The sequence below is a fragment of the Lepidochelys olivacea genome (assembly GCF_965140295.1).
Source record: "Lepidochelys olivacea isolate rLepOli2 genome assembly, chromosome: 4".
Lineage (NCBI taxonomy): Eukaryota > Metazoa > Chordata > Testudines > Cheloniidae > Lepidochelys > Lepidochelys olivacea.
Window position 1 is genome coordinate 62137415 of NC_140414.1, and position 21877 is coordinate 62159291.

The window sequence follows — 21877 nt, forward strand, 5'->3', positions numbered from 1 at the left end:
AACAACTTTGTACTTCCCTGAGAACTGGAGTGGGGGGTGGGAGGAATCTACTTGTACCAAAGAGCAGCTTTGCTAATGTTCTATGAGCGGAAAAATGCCTTTTTCTTTTAAACTCTCCAAAAACATTGATTTGTGCATCATGCAGTAAAGGGTCAGTTCCACAGTTATGTCAAATCTCCCTCTCACTAAATGGCAGGGAAGGCCAGTTACGTAAGAGTGCAGAAAAAAAAATACATTTTGATGAAAATTAATGTTTAAAAGCCCCAGGCAATATCATGCCATTGATTTTTAAGCTTAAAAAAAAAATCAACAGCACAATACGGTCCCCTCTTTGAAGTGCTCTGAATGATCTATTGCAACAGAGAACTTCTCTAATTGGAACTAGTGACTGGGAGAACCATTGTGAGGGACTGAGTTTTGCAAATTAGCCAATAATGAACAAATACATTAGAACAAGACAGACATATATATAACAATATGTACTCTGTTCATTTCTTTTGACAAGTGTCATTTAGTTTATTTATTTATGATTGCACTTTAAAATGCATTCAAGTGTACTCTAGTCTATTCTGTTAAAAATGTAGTGTTAATGTGAGACATCTCTCATGGTCCCATTGCTGATAAATCTTTACTGAGAAGAGATTAACCTATTTTGTGGAAATTATAAAGTTTATGGATTAATAAATGCAGAGTCACGGGTTCCACTCTATTACATAAAATTACGCTAGTAACTTAATACACAGATTCAGGCTAGGATTTTCAAAGGAGTCTAAGGAAGTTAGCAACCCAAAACACTTCGGGATGTGATGTGGGTGATAAAAATGTACCGAAGGACCCAATGTTTCCTCCTTTAAAGGTAATGAATAAGAACAAATCAAAGGGTAGGGTCAATAATAGCTTTCATTGTGCATCATTCCTTAGAGCAATCCATTACTTTTTAACCTTTCTGTTAAGGTTCCTTCCCCACTCTGAACTTTAGGATGCGGATGTGGGGACCTGCATGAAAGACCCCCAAAGCTTATTCTTACCAGCTTAGGTTAAAAACTTCCCCAAGGTACAAACTTTGCCTTGTCCTTGAACAGTATGCTGCCACCACCAAGCGATTTAAATAAAGAACAGGGAAAGAGACCACTTGGAGATGTTTTCCCCCAAAATATCCCCCCAAGCCCTACATACCCTTTCCTGGGGAAGGATTGATAATAAAATCCTCACCAATTGGTACATGTGAACACAGACCCAAACACTTGGATCTTAAGAGCAATGAAAAAGCAATCAGGTTTTTAAAAGAAGTATTTTATTTAAAGAAAAGGTAAAAGAATAACCTTTGTAAAGTCAAGATGGTAAATACTTTACAGGGTAATCAGATTCAAAACATAGAGAATCCCTCTAGGCAAAACCTTAAGTTACAAAAAGACACAAAAACAGGAATACACATTTCCTCCAGCACAGCGAATTTTACAAGCCATTAAACAAAAGAAAATCTAACGCGTTTTCTACCTAGATTACTTACTAACTTTACAGGAGTTGGAAGGCTTGCATCCTTGATCTGTTCCCGGCAAAGGTATCACACAGATAGACAAAACCCTTTGTGTCCCCCCCTCCAGATTTGGATGAATCTTGTCCCCTCATTGTCCATTTTGGGTCAGGTGCCAGTGGGGTTACCTTAGCTTCTTAACCCTTTACAGGTGAAAGGATTTTTCCTCTGGCCAGGAGGGATTTTATAGCACTGTATACAGAAAGGTGATTACCCTTCCCTTTATATTTATGACACCTTCAGAGCTAGTAGTAGTCACTTTGAGCTTTTACGTTGGTGGGAACTTCAAGTGAGCATCCCGACCTCAAAGTGCCCAAATTTTGTTTGTGGGAATAAGTGTTAGTAATAAAATTAAGGCGAGTGCAACCACCTTCCTCTTTGTTGTGACCCAAAGAGAAAACACGCCATAGGGTTTCATGCTGCCTGAAAAAAAATGGATCAAGATGGAGCCTCACATTCCTGCTGAGATCTGTATTTTGGTGGGACACCTCTATAGCAAAGATTAGGGTGGCCACAGGCCACCCTGCAGCATCCTGGGGACCATGCTTGGCCTATTGGAACACATTTTGGTTACCCCCAACATAAACCGAAAAGAGGAATTCCCTACATCTGCCAAAGCATGTCCTAATGATGAACAGAGAAGTAAAATAGGAAATGCAGTAGTGCCCAAAACAGCTATACAATGAAAAATGATAGGGGGAAGTAGATGCCCGTACTCTGAAGTATGGTTTTCATTGTTGCTCCTGTATCAAGTAAATTATTCTCAGTAAATTTTATATTTCCCTGGTCCTTTTATTATGCAACACTTGGAGAACCTCTGGACAGCCAGCAGTGAGCAGTTACTCAAATGAGTAGTCTCATTGACTTTAGTAGGGACTGCTCATGCAAGTAATCACTGATCAGCAAGAATGACAGACTCTGATCCAGTTTTGATTCCTGAAGTTTCAGTAACCTCAGCTTTCTGAATTATCGGTACCCTTCCCTTCCTCATACTTATTCCATTTTATTTTTCCTGCTGGTAGTACAAAGTGAAAAATAATGCATGTTTCTTCTCTTGGCTTGTGGCCCACTCAGACCCTTACTCAGATGAATATTTTTACCCATGCGTCCAGTTCTTTTGGTACATTTTCCAAAGCTCTGCTAAATTTCATAGACTTCTGAATTCAGAACACCTGGTGAAAATTTCAGGGCTTCCAGGAACATTTTTAGTTTTCTTTAATTTTTTAACAGAACTATTTAAATTTATTTTAGGAACTAGGGCCCTTATTCTACACCTTTCCTTATAGGAGAACGCCCCTGAATATCAATGGGAACTGCAGAATTGGGTTCTGGATATTTATTGACAGGTTTCAGAGTAGCAGCCGCGTTAGTCTGTATCCATAAAAAGAAAAGGAGTACTTGTGGCACCTTAGAGACTAACAAATTTATGAGAGCATAAGCTTTCATGAGCTACAGCTCACTTCATCGGATGCATACAGTGGAAAATATAGTGGGGAGATTTTATATATACAGATGTCATAAATATAAAGGGAAGGGTAAACACCTTTAAAATCCCTCCTGGCCAGAGGAAAAATCCTTTCACCTGTAAAGAGTTAAGAAGCTAGGATAACCTCGCTGGCATCTGACCAAAATGACCAATGAGGAGACAAGATGCTTTCAAAAGCTGGGGGGAGGGAAAAACAAAGCCTCTCTCTCTCTGTCTGTGTGACGCTTTTGCCAGGGACAGAACAGGAATGGAGTCTTAGGATTTAGTAAGTAATCTAGCTAGATATGCATTAGATTCTGTTTGTTTAAATGGCTCAGAAAATAAGCTGTGCTGAATAGAATGGATATTCCTGTCTTTGTATCTTTTTGTAACTTAAGGTTTTGCCTAGAGGGATTCTCTATATTTTGAATCTAATTACCCTGTAAGGTATTTACCATCCTGATTTTACAGAGGTGATTCTTTTTACTTCTATTAAAATTCTTCTTTTAAGAAACTGAATGTTTTTTCATTGTTCTTAAGTTCCAAGGGTTTGGGTCTGTGGTCACCTATGCAAATTGGTGAGGATTTTTATCAAACCTTCCCCAGGAAGTGGGGTGCAAGGTTTTGGGGAGGATTTTGGGGGGAAAGACCTTTCCAAACGGCTCTTTCCAAAAATACTAAACCCGGTTAGACGTTTGGTGGTGGCAGCGAAAGTTCAAGGGCAACAGGTAAAATAGTTTGTACCTTGGGGAAGTTTTAACCTAAGCTGGTAAAAGTAAGCTTAGGAGGTTTTCATGCAGGTCCCCACATCTGTACCCTAGAGTTCAGAGTGGGGAAGGAATCTCGACAACAGAGAACATGAAACAATGGGTGTTACCATACAGACTGTAATAATAGTGATCAGGAAAGGTGAGCTATTACCAGCAGGAGAGCAGGGCGGGGGGGAACCTTTTGTAGTGATAATCAAGGTGGGCCATTTCCAGCACTCACTACAAAAGGTCCTCCCCCCCCACTGGTAATAGCTCACCCTTCCTGATCACTCTTGTTACAGTCTGTATGGTAACACCCATTGTTTCATTTTATCTGTGTATATAAAATCTCCCCACTATATTTTCCACTTCATGCATCCGATGAAGTGAGCTGTAGCTCACGAAAGCTTATGCTCAAATAAATTGGTTAGTCTCTAAGGTGCCACAAGTATTCCTTTTCTTTTTATGGATATTTATTGTGAACTATCGTCTTAGAGTGCGAAAGTTAGAGATGGAAATACCTCCTCATACTAGGTCATTTAGGGTGTAATTCAACTCCCAGTGATTTTGACTGGAGCTGGGTAAAACCCTCTAGTTTAGAATTATTCCTGACCATATTTCCTTCCGCCAACCCCCACCATGCCACTTTGTTCAATCTAGTTTCCAATGTCTCAAACCACAGACTGCCTGTAAAGTAATTGTTTTGTGTTCCATTTCCAACACTAATCTTCAATACACAGACCTGGATCAGCATCACATCTTCACTTGCAGCCCAAGTGGAACAGCTGATCTGGGGAAAATACAAAGCTCACATACATTTCTGAGATTGGGGCAATCCCTTAGCATTGCATGAAACACTCACGGAAACACACTTATGCCCAGATCCTCAAAGGTACAGGTGATGGGTGCTATACAAAACTTTAAGACAAATAGATAATATAAAATTGTCAATATTTTGAGATATCTTTTGTTTCAGTGCAAACATTTTAGTACCAAAATCTTTAAGCCTACTTGTTTGTTTAATTTTGATAAATCTGATAACAACTGAAACAATGTGGTATTTTATCGCTTATGTATACAGTAATTCTAAATTTCTTATTGTCGCACTGTATAAAATGGTCACATTTTGGTGAGATGCTAAATCCCTATGCAAGACATCTGATTATATATGTATATTGCCAGGAATAATAATCATAAATATTATATGGCTCAGTGTCTGAAAATAATAATTTGAAGTAAATACATCTGAAGCAAAAGGTTTCAGAATAACTGTATAGCATCAAGTTAAATACATTATGTACAACAGAATTATGTGGTATATATTTCCTCATTGCATTTGCAAATTCTGTTATACAAATGGGTACATGTCACTGAGAAAATAATAGAGCAGCTTTAAACTGTATCAAAAATCCTGATTGTTCTTGTGGATCATTTTATTCAGGCTTCATCACAAAAAAGAGATGCTTATTATATGCTTCCAGAAATTAAAATTACTGATGGAATACTTCAGAGCAGGCATATAAATACTTGCACTAAAGCCTTCTTGTTTAATATTGCATTGGAGGGGAATTAGCTATTAGTCTGAAAGGTTTAACTGCTGTATAAACTCCATCTTCTTAAAGCGGTTTGAGGTTCTGCACAAATGTAAAAGGCTGAGCATTTCTGCTAATCAACACCATTTAGTCACTTGACAGTTATTGGACATGAACATCAAACTGCATTATAGTTGGTTAATGCTGTTGGGTAAAGCCACTAAATTCATAAGATAGACAAATAATTTGCCTAAATAGCTTGTACTGCACACTCATGGCTAAATTGCACCCTCATTTACGTTTAATGTCCCCACTGAGGTCAATATGGTATCACAATTGTAAACAAACCTGGGTTACCAACTTTCTGACTGAACAAAACCAAACACCCTTGCCCCACCCTGTCTCTGAGGCCCCGCCCTGCTCACTCCATCCCCCCTCCCTCTGTCGCTCGCTCATCCCCACCCTCACTCACTCATTTTCACTGGGGCTGGGAAGGGTCCCTTTTTGACCGGGTGTTCGGTTGAAAATTGGACAGCTGGCAACCTTACTGGGGAGTACTGACTATACTCAGTGCAAAGATTTCTTTAATATTAGCAGCCAAATTCAAGATTGATTTTTACTACTTATAGTCCCAATGAAGTTCAGGGAGAAGTGGTGAAAAGTTTCACACAATGGCAAACCATCCTGTGCAGTGGAAAAGACCTCCTTATCTGTCTACCTTAGCTGGAAGGGTGGTGACTGAGATATGTGGTTATAGGGACATAAGTCCCATCCTGCAATTTCAAAAAGAAAAACCCTGTAAGTCCAGCCTATGCGGATACTGAGAATAGGGCTCAAACACCAGAACCAAATACTGTAAATTCAAAAGACTTTTATTCAATTAAAGTTACAAAGCAAGAGCTAATCAAAGTCTTCCAGAAAGAAAAGGCACCACTGAACACACAACATTTCAGCTCCATAGACCTGAAGGGTGTCTTCTAAAAAAAATCATGTCATTTTGTGTTTCACTTTGCAGCATGTTCTTTGTTACTAAACACAACTCCTCTTTCCTCTTGTTAATGAATCTGAGCTCACATCTCTTGATCTTCCTGCTATAGAGGAAACTGTGGAGACTGGGATTTATTTCTCCCATCAAATGGTTTCCTCACTCATATTTCTCCATTCCTTTCCCTGTTGGCATTTTGGGGGAATTTGGAATGTTTTTGCTCTCTGTTCAGTTGTATAACTGGTGTAAAAATATTATACTTTAAGGAAATATAAATATGATGTGATCTTGAATATTTAACTCATTTTAACAGAGTAAAATCTAAAGTTAATTGAAAAAAGTCTTCACTGAAAGTGGTATTTCTCAATACTTCATTGAACACAATAGGAAAATGACATCTTGGCATAAGCAAAATGGGAAATTTCTTCAGATTTACTGTTTGTAAAACCTTTCAAAATACATCTAATATTAGTGACCTGCAGCATTAGCCTCTTCTTAGCAATCAGGATATTTTCTTGTCACAATAAATAAATCTCACAATCCTGAGATCTCACAATCCTCAGGAAGTGAAGTCTATGCTGTGATACAGACACTAAAGGATATTGAGGCAATACAAGAAGTGTTACTGGACAGACTCAGTCACCTGATTTTCCACTTCCCCAGCAACCACTTTTGTGCTGTCTCACATGCCCCTTAGCACAAAACACCCCATTCAAAATCTTTAAAGCCATCCACTTATCCTCCTTCAAGTCCCTCCCCAAAACTCACCCTTTCCATAATGCATACAATAGACTGCTGTTATCAAGTGGCGAGTAATGGGTACTATTCCTGACTTGCAAAGAATTTTGTATTTTCTATTATTTGGTTGATCATGTCTCCCTCCCCCTCGACATATGTTTACTTCATCCACCAGTTATGTTTTGTCTTTAATACTTCAAGTTCTTTGGCGCAGGGACTGTTATTTTCTGTATACCTGCACCAAGTCTGTGGGGCCCAACCTAGTTGTTCTCTAGACACTACCACAATATAAACAACTACAGTAGCAAACAGCACTGGAATATCATTAAAGATTGTTTTAGACAGCTCATAGCTCTTAGGAGATTAAAATCTATCATGACCATGTAATTAGTCCTTTTACAATAAATTTTAAAAAAATCTATTGGTTTCATAGAGTCATTGGATGTTAATTTAACCATGGCAGCCACTAAAGTCTTTACAATTTGCCTTTTGAAATAGATAACTGTACTATAGGATGCCTATATTCAACTAAGGAAATTATTAATATTGCTGTCACATTAATTACTTGCAAAGACTATAGTAAAAATTTTAATAATGATCAACCTTTCTTGTGGTTTCATGCTGATTTTAACAGTAAGATAAGAACAATTATATGACGTAAGCCATTTAAGGATTGATTTTCAATATCTTAGGGTCCCAGAGTCATACCCAATATGCACTAAAATTTGCTCAACTAATTGGTGAGTTTATCTTGAGACGTTAGGGTTGTATGTTGGTTTCCCTGGGCTCTCTGCACAAATGGACTGTTAGACATTTATAGTAGCTGGTGCCTGGCACACAAATACCCAACTTGAACACAATTGAAGTTACTGCACACACAAAATTAGGCATATAATTCCGCCGTGCAGTTTTGTGGGCTTCTGAAGCTTTGAAAAAAGAAATAGTCTTTTAATCTGTATTATTGTAAAAACTCAAATAATTTTACAGCTAGGCTCTGTACAGTACAAACACAATTAATAATTATTTATTTCTGTGTATTGCGCCCTGGTTGAAGTATAACTCATAGCTGCAATTTTACTATAATATGAAGTGGAGTTCCTGAAAAATGTTGCTTGATGGGCACCATGAATTCCCACTCTATCACTCACAGTCTACATTTATATTTTCTTCTCAGAGGAGTGAATTCCCATGACTATTGTTAAAGCTTTAAAAGCTGTGTTTTCACTTGAAAAAGCAATTTCTGAGCATCGACTGTGTTTATGCAGGCTTTTTCAAGCAGAATCAACAACTGAACTTTTCTAGCCTCTCACAATGCCTGTATATCTCAAGGTGCTTTGCAATAATTTTACAATTAAAAAATAAATCAAGCTTCTAGAGCTAATAACTAATCAAAATAAGCTAAAGGCTAGTAAAAATTAATATATTTAAACCTTGTACCAGGTGAAGTCGGCAGCTACAAGGGCGAGGTTCAATATGTAGGGGTTCCTCTCAACAACACAAAACAGAACCAACTCAACCCTTCTCCCAGTAAATCTGGGAAAATTTAACTTACCACCAACCTTAGGTGCCTCTGAGAGGCAATTCTTCCTATCTTTCAAGTACTGAGTCTGTGTACAACAAATAAAAATTGTATTAAAAGGGGAAAGGGGACCCAACATTTAATTTGGGGGGGAAATCATGTGACCAGAGGGAAACATCCACTCCCCCAGTTCTTAGGACAGTGTCCTTTGCCTCAGTTTCTCACCTTGAAGCATGAAAGTCCAACAAATAAACGTGCATTAACATACCACTCCTCTCTGCCTCTGTTGCAGCCCACTCACAGTTGTCGAAGTTAGCTGAAGATTAGTTCAGGGCTGTGTTTGTGGGGATTCACCGGTCACTCTGCAGGGGTGGAGGCCTTTGAGCAATGCTTGTGCCGCTACCATCTCTGCAACCAGCTCACAACTGCCACTGTCTCTCTGCCACTGCTGACCACCTCTGCCTCTCTGCCATATCATGTTCTGAGGTTCTACCACTTAACCCAGCTCTCAGTGATTTCAGCAGATAGCGGGGAACCTCACTGCCAGTGCAGTTTCTGTGTGGTCTTTTGCAGCAACACTGTCCCCACACAAGGTCTAAGGCTTAGCCCCTAGACCTGGTCAGCCATGATGTCAGCTCTAGGAATCACCAACCAGAAACAAAGACTCTCATTGAGTCTTATCAGCGCTGTCTTTAAACACTGGAGAGAAGCCAGACAAATGACATAGAAAACACCTCTCCCCAACCCACTCTCCTCTTCACTGGCATTTAGCCTCCCTATCCCCTGCTTAGGAAGAAAGGTTCAGTTGAGGGTGACCCCCCCTCAATCAGGACAGGCAGGTGCAGAAGAATAACCACCATACTGATATTTTGGCATTGAGCTGTAGAGACAACCTGCTTATCTTAGACGGCAGCAAGTGAGATAAATGAGTCACCAACTCAGTGAGGTAATTTGGCCCTTGTTTGTGAAGAACTTTATAAATTGGCATAAACATAAGCACAGTCTGGCAACTGGTCAAAGATGGGGATTTTACATAATCATGCCTTCCCGCACTAGTGAACATTCTACCAGATGTATTTTGTACTAGCAGCAGCCTATTAATCAAGGACGACGCAAAAACAAATCTTGAAGAGTGGTTTCAGGAATTCATGCCTCAGAGGAATGAATCCACATTGATGGCCAGGATTTTGTGGCTCTAACAGAAACCCACAGAAGTCTGTGGCTGGTAGTCCAACTATTTTCAGGTATCAGCGAGGAAGGATAGCTGTCAGACATGCAAAAATGGGAAGAGAACAAAATGTTCTCAAAACAAGCACCTTTCCACACTGAGCAATAACACAGTTCCATTATCTCAGACAGTATAAAGAAAATTGCCATGTATACGTGCAAGATTTGTTTGCTATTAGAGGACAGCACATACACACAAGCCTCTCTGTCAGATTAGAAGCTGCATTTTTGACCCTGTCCACATGGTTCCTGTTAGATCAGCTATGCTGGCTGTAGTGTGCTAGGCCATGAAGAACAAACTCTTGTTTATGTTAGGAGTCACATCCACAGTTCTGACACTAACAGTGTAAGGAATTACTATTTATCTGTGAGTGCAGGCTGTTTTCTTCTACTCCATGTCATGAACATAATTTGCTAATTTTCAAAGTGATGAAAGGGACCTTAAAACTAATCAGTCATGAATATGACTCCCAGGATTTAACCGTGGGGTTTCCTTTAGATATGCTGCCTTCTGTAATCAGTGTTAGTCACATAGCCTGGGTTAAAGGGTGCAGACTCAGGCTTTTCTTATCTGCTACTAGGAACAGGCTTATTCTGTGATGTTCCAGTGACAAGTTTACAGCTTCTAGAGTACTTTTTCTTGAAATAAGATTCAAAATAAGATCAGACAGTTTCCTTGATTCAACCTTGTTTTTACTGCAACAATTTTATTGTGATGATTGTAGATATTTCTAAATAGTGAGAGCATAAAGCAGCTTGCAGGTAGGATAGATGTTTTCAACCTATATAAATTACTATCTCTAAAATATATTGCTCTAATTCGGTCACTGTCATGTTACGGCTCTTCTGAATCTCCTTCGGCATTCTAGTTACCCCCTGTCTGACATAATCTGGTTCTTTCAGGTGATCAGCTCCCATTACTGTTCTGAAGCTTAGACCTTCCATGTGTACTCTACCTACAAGCTGTCTTTCAAGGGGAAAAAAATTGACACTTCTGGAGGTGTCTGACCAGGCCTAGAAGCAGAAGGACCAGAATTCTTTGAGAAAGGCTATTCCAATAGTCTCAATAGCCTGACCAGAAGCAGCAAAGATGAAAACTCTCACAAGAATCTGTGTTTGTGAAATTTCCAGCCCAGTTTTACAGGCCTTAAAGGTTCAAATAGTTCAGTTTTAAGCATCTACATTTTTGGCTACTTATCCAAACTGAACTCCCAGGCCATTGGAGCTTTACCCATCACTAATACATATAATACAGCAGTTTAGAAGCCACGTAGAGGGTTAGCAACTTTCCCTATTTTTATGAAATACAGAGGAACCTGCCTATGGTGAATATATTTACAGTGAAACTTAATGGACGATGAAGCGGAGTAAGTGTCCTTAACTGCTTTAATACGTTAATGTATTTTCATTCCTCTTCCAATCAAGCTTCACTCCACTATATTCGAGGTTCCACCGTGTGGCTTCCATTTTAATGCAGAAATCATCATTTAAAACATAGGTAGCTAGAAGGAGATTACGAGCAGAAGGCAAGGAAGAATAAGCTTGCTTCTATGCCATCAGGAGGAAGGTGTATAAAGTGGAATCCCTAGCACCTGTTCTTGGTGCCATTTCTTTCAGTGAAAAGGAGAAGCCACTGATCTTGATATGGGAGTTCCCCAGTGAGAATGAACATATATGGGCTTTCAGAGACCACCCTACAATCACAGGGGATGAGGAAAAGCTCCATCTGAAGCAGGGTGGTGATGGGAATCTTTTGCCAGGAAGGACCTCTCTAGTCATAATGAAACTGCCTATAGTGAAAGGTTTTAATGTAGAAACACACTTCACTACGATCAGAGCCTGAGTCCAATGCAAGGATGAGTAGCTGGGCCAGGCACTGGGCAGAATCATGGGGGTGAGGGAGAAAAAGAACAAGAAAGAGGTGGTAGTGCTGCCCTGTACAACAGTTAGCTCACAACTGGTTAAGACACACACCTGGGATGTAAGAGACCAAGGTTCAATTTCCCCCTATGCCTAATGTGGAGCAGGGATTTGAATTTGGGTCTCCCACATTACAGAATGTTACCCTAGTTCCTGGGCTATGGGATATTTTCATGCACAGCTCCCTCAATCTCTCCTGTTGAAGATGTTCCCCTGTGCATAATTAGAGAGACACTGGAGTAGAGACATACATAAACTCTGGTTTCCCCACCACAAAGATGAGTGTCCTAACCACCAGGCTACAGAGTCATTCTTACTTACTATCTATGGTGCAGTTACTGTTCAAGTATTTTATACAAACTGGAACAGCTTCAATGGGAGAGACAGAGAGCCTCCACACCAGCCTACTCCATAGGCCAGGGCACTCTGCTGCACTGTGGATGACCCAAGCACAAATTCTTGCTCTGCATCGGGTGGGGTGGGGTAAATTGAACCCAGGTCTCCTGCATCCCAGGTGAGTATCCTAACTACTGGGTTAAAAGTTAAGATGGGCACCACCAGGCATCTCATCCCATTGACACCCTTTTGTGAATCTATCCCTTCATTTCCTTTTCTCTTACGTAAAAAAGCACCCAGAAACAAAACAAGACATTTTGTTCAGGATTGAACAAAATCTTTCATTTAACATGAAACATTTTTGTCAACTTCTGATTTGCCAAAAAATTTTTGAATGTTCAGATTTGGTTCTGATTAACTAAATTATTTTTCATTTTTCCAAACTGCCAGTAAATTGAAAAATCAATTATTCACCCTACTCTACTGCAAAGATACTTCAAAACGGCCCTTTAGCAGTATGGTTGCATTCTCCAGACCCACCCACTCCGCCCCTTAAGTCATGCCCCACTCTTGTGCAACAGAGCTGTAACAGTTCTGTTGTCAAAGCCTTCTGTGACCTTGGAAGCTGGGGCACGATTTGTCTCCACAAAAAGGATTCCACTGTATTTTGTTTGCTGCAAGTGCATCACCCTTGCAGTTTTTCCTGATAGATGCCCTCTCTTACTTTTGAGAGCATGGATTCCAACTCCTCCCTCTCCTAATAAGGGCAGAGAAAGGAGTGATCTGCTAAACCTATACGAGAGATTTCAGAGTAGCAGCCGTGTTAGTCTGTATTCACAAAAAGAAAAGGAGTACTTGTGGCACCTTAGAGACTAACAAATTTATTTGAGCATAAGCTATCGTGAGCTACAGCTCACTTCGTCGGATGCATTCCTCACCCATAACTGTTTCACATTTGGGGACAATGTATACCTTCAAATCAGCGGCACTGCTATGGGTACCTGCATGGCCCCACAGTATGCCAACATTTTTATGGCTGACTTAGAATAACGCTTCCTCAGCTCTCGTCCCCTAATGCCCCTACTCTACTTGCGCTACATTGATGGCAACTTCATCATCTGGACCCATGGAAAAAAAGCCCTTGAAGAATCCCACCATCAACCTCAGCCTGGACCACTTCCTGGACACTACGGTCCTAATAAGCGATGGTCACATAAACACCACCGTATACCGGAAACCTACTGACCGCTATTCCTACCTACATGACTCCAGCTTTCATCCAGACCACGCCACACGATCCATTGTCTACAGCCAAGCTCTACGGTACAACCGCATCTGCTCCAACCCCTCAGACAGAGACAAACACCTACAAAATCTCTATCAAGCGTTCTTACAACTACAGTACCCACCTGCTGAAGTGAAGAAACAGATTGACAGAGCCAGAAGAGTACCCAGAAGTCACCTACTACAGGACAGGCCCAACAAAGAAAATAACAGAATGCCACTAGCCGTCACCTTCAGCCCCCAACTAAAACCTCTCCAAAGCATCATCAAGGATCTACAACCTATCCTGAAGGACGACTCATCACTCTCACAGATCTTGGGAGACAGGCCAATCCTTGCTTACAGACAGCCACCCAACCTGAAGCAAATGCTCACCAGCAACCACACACCACACAACAGAACCACTAACCCAGGAACCTCTCCTTGCAACAAAGCCCGTTGCCAACTGTGTCCACGTATCTATTCAGGAGACACCATCATAGGGCCTAATCACATCAGCCACACTATCAGAGGCTCATTCACCTGCACATCCACCAATGTGATATATGCCATCATGTACCAGCAATGCCCCTCTGCCATGTACATTTGTCAAACTGGACAGTCTCTACGTAAAAGAATAAATGGACACAAATCAGATGTCAAGAATTATAACATTCATAAACCAGTTGGAGAACACTTCAATCTCTCTGGTCACTCAATTACAGACCTAAAAGTTGCAATACTTCAACAAAAAAAACTTCAGAAACAGACTCCAACGAGAGACTACTGAATTGGAATTAATTTTCAAACTGGATACAATTAACTTAGGCCTGAATAGAGACTGGGAGTAGATGGGTCATTACACAAAGTAAAACTATTTCCCCATGTTTATCTTTCCCCCCACCCCCACTGTTCCTCAGTTTCAATTGCTGGAAATGGCCCACCTTGATTATCACTACAAAACGTTTCCCCACCCCATCCCCACCCCGCTCTCCTGCTGGTAATAGCTCACCTTAAGTGATCACTCTGGTTACAGTGTGTACAGTAACACCCATTGTTCCATGTTCTTTATGTGTATAAATCTCCCCACTGTATTTTCCACTGAATGCATCCGATGAAGTGAGCTGTAGCTCACGAAAGCTTATGTTCAAATAAATTGGTTAGTCTCTAAGGTGCCACAAGTACTCCTTTTCTTTTTGCGAGTACAGACTAACATGGCTGCTACTCTAAAAACTGAAAGAATAGTTATCAATGGTTCACTGTCAAATGGGGAGGAAGGGTGCCAGGGGGGTCTCTAAAAGGAATGCATCTGATGAACTGAGCTGTAGCTCACAAAAGCTTAAGCTCAAATACATTAGTTAGTCTCTAAAGGTACCACAAATACTCCTTTTCTTTCTATAAGAGAGCGTTTGTGTTATTTTTAGGACATCTGGGACAACTAGAATGATGAAGACACATATAAGAAAGATGCAGTAACTGGGCAAATGGGAATTTGTTGCACATGCTATGGCAATACCCAGCAGTACACTCCTAAAAAGAAGCTGAATAAATATATAATCTTGGACAGTGGAGGTAGTATCACAAACATATAGAAAAGAGATGATTGGGAAATGTTTGTTGCTTAAAAAACAAAACCAAATAACTATCCACATTGTGTTACAAAAGATGAAATTTGCAAGAGGGTTAAATACTGCAGCAAGAGAGAACTGACAAGCTCAGATTCATTTTTCATTTAAATGAAAAACAGGAAAGCTGTGAATAGACAACATACATTTTAGTGGTATATGATTAAATCATTACCATTAAATTATTGCTATTAAGATGTTACACTGCACAATCTATTTTGTTAGTAGGGACACAACTCTAAAATATGTATATTGCTGGAGAATATGTATGTATTTATTGCTATTTTGTAGCATAATATTACCACATTTATCTCTCTTTTTTCCTTCATCTTCTTCTTTTTAGTATTTGAGTTTGTACACGTCTTTGGTACAGACAAATTAATTAATTTCATAATTGTTCACACATATCACTAGGAATCTAAATGTGACAGAAAAGCCATTGTGATTAATTTGTTTTTGTTTTAATGTTTCGCCACTAGAACATCATGCACACAATCTTCATTACCCTTTTGGATGTTCCAAATTCCATCTTTAGCCAGGTCAGATAAAACATGATGTTATCTTTATCTTCAAAGCATCACACCCTACTTTAGAAGCTTCTTCAGCAGGAGCGATTTAAAATATTTTATTTGGGCTTCAGAAGTATTCTGTCCAGGAAAAAAACAACCACCATAATGTTATTCAGCAATGTGTATTAATAAATAGCAGACAGCAACTGGAACATAATTACTCAGGACCTGATTCTGCAAGATACTTACCCACATGCATAACTTTAAGCAAGTTAATAGTCATACTGAACTGAACAGAACTACTCCCATGTTGAAAGTTAGACATGCAGTAAGTATATTGTGTAATCAGGGTCTTGGAATCAAATTCTCCTATCTGCTAAATTCATTCTGCTCATATTTAAGTCGTGCAAAGTCAACTTCAGCTGACCAGAGATTCCCCCTGGAGAATTCCCCTTCTTGCTCTAACTTCTACCAGGGCTGAGCAGCCATGGATTAGGGAAATGTTGCTAGTTCCCTGCAGCTAACCACTGCCCTCTATGTTCGAGTGCATCTTGAAGCAGTGGAAAATCGGGGCCTCAGTATTTAGGAAACAATCCAATGCCTAAGTCAGTCAATGGGGGTCATTTGGGGGTGTTAGATCAGGCCTTTAAGGTGCAGTAGAAGTTAATGAGGAACTTAAAATGGAGGTGGCAGTTGGAGGCTTATCCACATTAAAGCTGTCAGTGTAGTCCTGGTGTTAGCAATGGTGGGAAGTGTTCAGAAAATATGCCTAGTTTAGACAAAGCTGAAGAAAGTCTTGCAGAGAAACAGGACATCTTTTCTGGAACTCTGGAAAAAGAAAAAGGAATCCAACTTCTGTTAGGTATAAAATTCACTCAGCCCTTGCCATCTAATATCCCTGTCCAAGGTTTACATATTTCTAAATAAATTAGAAAGAGATGCAGTAATCTGAATGTGTGTCTTACTCATTACTCCCGTAACAAGGACTTAGTGGAGAGCAGCGGAATGAAAAACTTTCCTACCCGATTGGAAGCAGTGATAAAATAAAGCGCTTCAAAAACATGAAATGATTTCTTCCCCTGAATTTAACTCTTGCTGTAGACCTCCACATTGTTCAGCGTGAAGTGCCATTCTCAACTGAAGGTTGGCTCTGTTCTCTCATCTTATGGAAATGTTCCTAGCATCCACATGGACTGTAAAGAGTAGAATATTGGGAGTCCAGATCAGCCATGCAGATCTGAAGCATAATTTTCTCCTAAAACTGTCTAAGCTATGAACGATTTTTCTTTATGTGCAAGGCTACATATCTCTCTAGCTAATTTTCTTGCTGGCTTTCTGGAGTATCAGAACCGTTTTCAGCATTGAGGCTTCCTCACCCATTACTTTCACCTCTGAAAGATTTTTATAAAATGTAAGGGGCTAGGTTCTTGTACAGTTGTGTATCTTCAGTGTGTGTGCAAGGATAATACAGTTGTCAGCATACTGAAGGTTGATAACAACAGCCCTGGTGACTTTAGTTTTAGAATGAAGACGTCGCAGTTTGAAGAGCTGGCCGTCCATGTGATACTCAATCCCGATTCCAGAAGAAAGGCGGTCATGAGTAAGAATCAAGATTACAGGCTCAAGAGAAGTGTAGAGAACAACACCAGCCATGCCATTGTTTATGGCATTTATTGGCCTAACTAAGTCCTTTGATTCCCTCAATCATGAAGTATTATGGAGATGCTGTCTAGGTTTGTTTGTACATTGAAGTTCATTTGTGTTCTCAGGCTACTTCAGGATGGGATAACCCCACCATCCTCTGTAATGGGTTGGAGACGGACCTGTTCACCATCCATACCGGTGTTAAGCAGGGCTGTGTTATTGCCCCAAACCTTTTTTCCATCTATCCCATCCTGAAGTAGCCTGAGAACACAAATGAACTTCAATGTACAAACAAACCTAGACAGCATCTCCATAATACTTCATGATTGAGGGAATCAAAGGACTTAGTTAGGCCAATAAATGCCATAAACAATGGCATGGCTGGTGTTGTTCTCTACACTTCTCTTGAGCCTGTAGTGCAACAAAAAATATGTCGGTGGTACTCCAAGATGGTCTGAAACCACATTAGGATTCCAGACGGATTTCAGCAAGAGGAAGAAGACTGTTCAAAAGGGTACATGCAAGGATCTTCCCAGAAATGGAGAGGAGGGCAATAATTGGTACTTATTGGTAATTCCCTCACACTGAGTTGTCCCCTTCCTTAAAAATGGTCACAATATTGGTATTCTTTAGGTCAGGTGCAATTTCCTTGTTAACCCAAATTCTAACAAGAAATTGATGATGTTTTTGCACGAGTGCTATTCTCTCTCACACACACATGAGCCTAATGTGCTGCCAGTAGGCTATGAGCTTGAACAGACTACACTAGAATCTAGGAGATTTTTTTTTAATTTACATTGTGTTCCCATATAATTTTTTACTTTCGAAAACTCTCCATATTCATAACTTGTCTTCTAACTCTGTCATGTGCATACTGCAATAAACATTGTGATATGCAAGTACCCCTCACTGGAAAAGCTGTAGTGACTGAGCTTTGGCATTTTAAATTTTAATGTTCCCCTATCAAACAGGAAGGTGGGGGGGGGGAATCAGAGAAAATGGAACCAAATATATCAAATTATTGCCAGCATAGAGCCTGGCAACCTATTCCAGAAGCTTTACTCACAGCACAAAGAATTGTATCAGTCACAAACTCCAAAAAGATCAAAGATTTAACATAAGATCAGGAAGTACAAACATTTATTCTTTTGTTTAGTATTTTATACTGTAGCCTTAAAGAGTAATCCCCAAGTGCTGTGTAAAGAAACCCTGATATCCTACCTCACGCATTGGTTGATTATTATGGATCTGGTACGTGAAGGAAGAAGCATGTGGGAGGATATATTCCCCAAGTTTCTTTTATTCGTCTCCTACTTAACGCTGAAAGAGCCCCAGGAAATCTAGAGAATGCCTAGGGGAAAGATACCTATAGAGATGCCCTAAAGGTACCTATAGAGATGCCTCAGATAATTTTTGGTATGCACCTGTATTCAGTTAATGGTTTGGGATGTTAACATAAACATATTTATTTATACATATAAGTATGTCCATTCACCTGAAAAATACAAACTCGGCAAAAGAATCCCAATCTATCTGTTAACACAGAAACTATTTATACCACATGAGAATGCCATTGTGCTGTGCTATTGGCAAACACAGTATTTTCCTTTAAAAGTTCACAATCAATTTTTAAAAGGAAAAGCCTTGTTTATCTTGCTCCTGGTCCCACCTCTGAGGGCTTGTCTTCACTACGGGGGTAAGTCGACCTAAGTTATGCTACTCCAGTTACGTGAATAACGTAGCTGGAGTTGATGTAGCTTAGGTCAACTGACCCCAGTGTCTTCACTGAGCTGCGTCAACAGGAGACACTCTGCAGTCAACTTTCCTTACTCTTCTCGGTTAGCTGGAGTAACGGCGTTGACCGGAAAGCACCATGCCATTGTTTTAGCGGGTCTTCGCTATACCCACTAAAATCAATCCCTGCTCCATCGATTGAAGTAGTGTCGATCTCTGTATAGTGAAGACCAGCCCTGAGTCTCAGACTCATAGTGGAAAATCAACCCTTGCTAAAGGTTAGAGAAGGTCAGAGAGACCAATAGGATTTGTGATTCTTCTGTATACACTTATTGTATAAGGACTCCTTTGCTACAGGCCTAATGTAGGCACCTAAATTAGGATACTGAATTCTGCATTCATATGTTCTGATTGGCACTTAAGTACTCACATGTGGAATTGTGTACTCTAACTTAAACAATCAAGTATGGAATTTGTGCTTCAAAAATCTAGAACTGAGGAGACCGCAGAGTAAAGTACAAGAATATGTGAGGTCCCTGTCATTTTTATCTATATATGGGTACATGTGTGCCGTAGTTCATCTACCACCACATCTAAATATCACTGTCAAAAATACCTCTGAATACTGTTGCCGTCATTGGCTGCATATCCAGCTGCTTCCGTTTCTCCTGAGGGCACATCTGCTGTTCCTCACTCTCACAGTCTTCCCAAATCATCTCACTGCTGCACTCATCATCCATCTCAGTATCCATAGTCTCCTAGATCCATAGTCATCTCAGGCCAATATCCAAAATAAAACACCAAGGACCATGTGGTCCCAAGGAGACTAGTATCTGATTTAATCTTTTAATAACACAAAGGTTAAACTGACAAGAGCAGCAGGCCACAAAGGCTGTCAAAAGATTGTTCCTAGAGAGAAGGATGGGCCTAGAGCAGCTAGGAGATAAAATAACTTACAGGAAACCTTAAAAGGAAAATATTAACCACCACAATAGCGGAAGGCAAGTCATGCAAACAAGTGCCATACAAGTGGCAAATCCTGCCCTTTCCCCTGCAGCTACACTGGGTGTCCCCTGACAGCAGGACAAGTATGGTTCTGCTGTCCCATTGTGGGGGATGATTTCAAGGGATTGTGCAGAGGGTGTGCTACATCATTGGGGGGTGCTCCTTGCATGACAGTGTGCAGGTGCTGATTGGGGTGGGCTTAGCTAGAAGGTGAAACCAGGCCTGAGGATCCATTCCCATCTTTCAGTCCCTGCAAAGAGAGTGCAGCAGGACTACAGTGGGAGCCATGGAGCTCCATAGCCACTTGGCAAATGGTCAGAGAAAATTCCTTTTGTCCTGTCCTCAATATGCTGCCAGCACCTGACCCATCTACCTTGGCTGATTCTGATCTAAGGATGTGGAAGTAAAAGGCATAAATCCTCTTTTACAATTCAAAATTAGATTAGCAATAAAAAGCATCAGGTAAAAAACATCTCATAGCTGACATTGAGTTAATCCACAGCTGTGGCCTAAGGGAGTTGCCTTCAGTACAAGAACAGCTCAGTTCTTCAGTTCTTCAGCATATTTTTCCTTCAAAGGGCAGTATTGATTACCTTGCAAATACTTTATAACCATTAACATAAACCAGAACAGAGCAGCTGAAACTACAGTTCTCTCTCATTTTTCTAATTTTGTTTACTGGGTTAGGAAACATGTGCCCTCTAACTCTTAAGGCAGATTCATATGGCACTTCAAAACACATAGCCCAGCCATCATTAATGCCGCATTTTACAGCTTAATTTCATATCACTTTCAGAGGTCTAATTCAGCACCAAGTCACTGCAGAAGGCAGGTTCTTGGCCTAGGAAAATTCTCAGCAAACCCTAGCTACCTGGTTAATGCTACCACTAGCTTTTATGTGTACCAGGGGAACAGTTTGGCTCCTACTGGCCTCAGGTCTCAAACTCCTCACTTCAGGAACATAAGAACGGTAGTACTGGGTCAGATTAAAGGTCCATCTAGCCAGTACCCTGTCTTCTGACAGCGGCCAATGCCAGGTTCCCCAGAGGGAATGAACAGAACAGGTAATCATCAAGTGATCCATCCCCCGTCACCCATTCCCAGCTTCTGGCAAACAGGACTCCCACGCTTTCCCTATGCCATAAATGGTAAGAATTACTTCAGACCAATGTCTGTAAGGAGTTTTCCAAATCCCTTACAGTGTTACAGAAAGCCTACCTGCTTTCTTTTCTTCTAAGCTCATACTTGTTTCATAATCCTCCTTCCACTCTGACCCATCACTTTCTCTCCTGACTCCTTCCTGCAACTCTGTAAGGCAAATCCTCCACATGACTTGTTCAGTTACTCTGCTTTTTTTTCCCCCAAGTATTTCTCACTAGTGGTCCTTGGCTCCCTTTATCTGCTAACAGATGCACCCTGTGTTGCAATCTATTTCCTCTTCTTTCCAGGGTTTTCCCCTAAATAGACCAGGTTTATTGGGCTATTACATTTTACGTGGGCCCCCCACTGTAATTGTGAGGCCTACTATTATCTCCAGATGCTACATGGGACAGAGCATGAACTGCTTTGTGATGAGAGTTCTGTCATGACAACAGCTTGAGCCCCTAGCCACGTACTTCTAAGCATACACATCTGCCCAGTGCACTCACTATAGCTGGTCTCCGTCTAATTGCTTGTCAACCTGCCTGTCTGCCTCTCCAAACCAGATCCAGATATTGGGAGACTACTGCTATGGCTCTGCAAGAACATACTAAATGTCTTGCTCCTATTCCCAGAGGAAAACAGTTCCCTGAGAGCTGGGGATGGTTTTTACACACACACACATACTTTTATTCAGCTCTGGCAGTGTAAATGCAATGAACTCCCATTTTAAGCCCCTTCACATGGCCAGAATGGTGTAAAGGGGGCTTATTCTATATGAGAATCAGGCCCTCTAAGTGTGCTCTCAGCACCACTCTATATTGAGTATGGTTTAATTTAAGAGCATAACTGTTGGAGTTAGGAAATATAAGATTAGTACCTGTAGTCTGGGCAATTTTGATAATATTACAGCATAGCATTTGGGCAGCTATGGGAGAATATGGTTTTTATT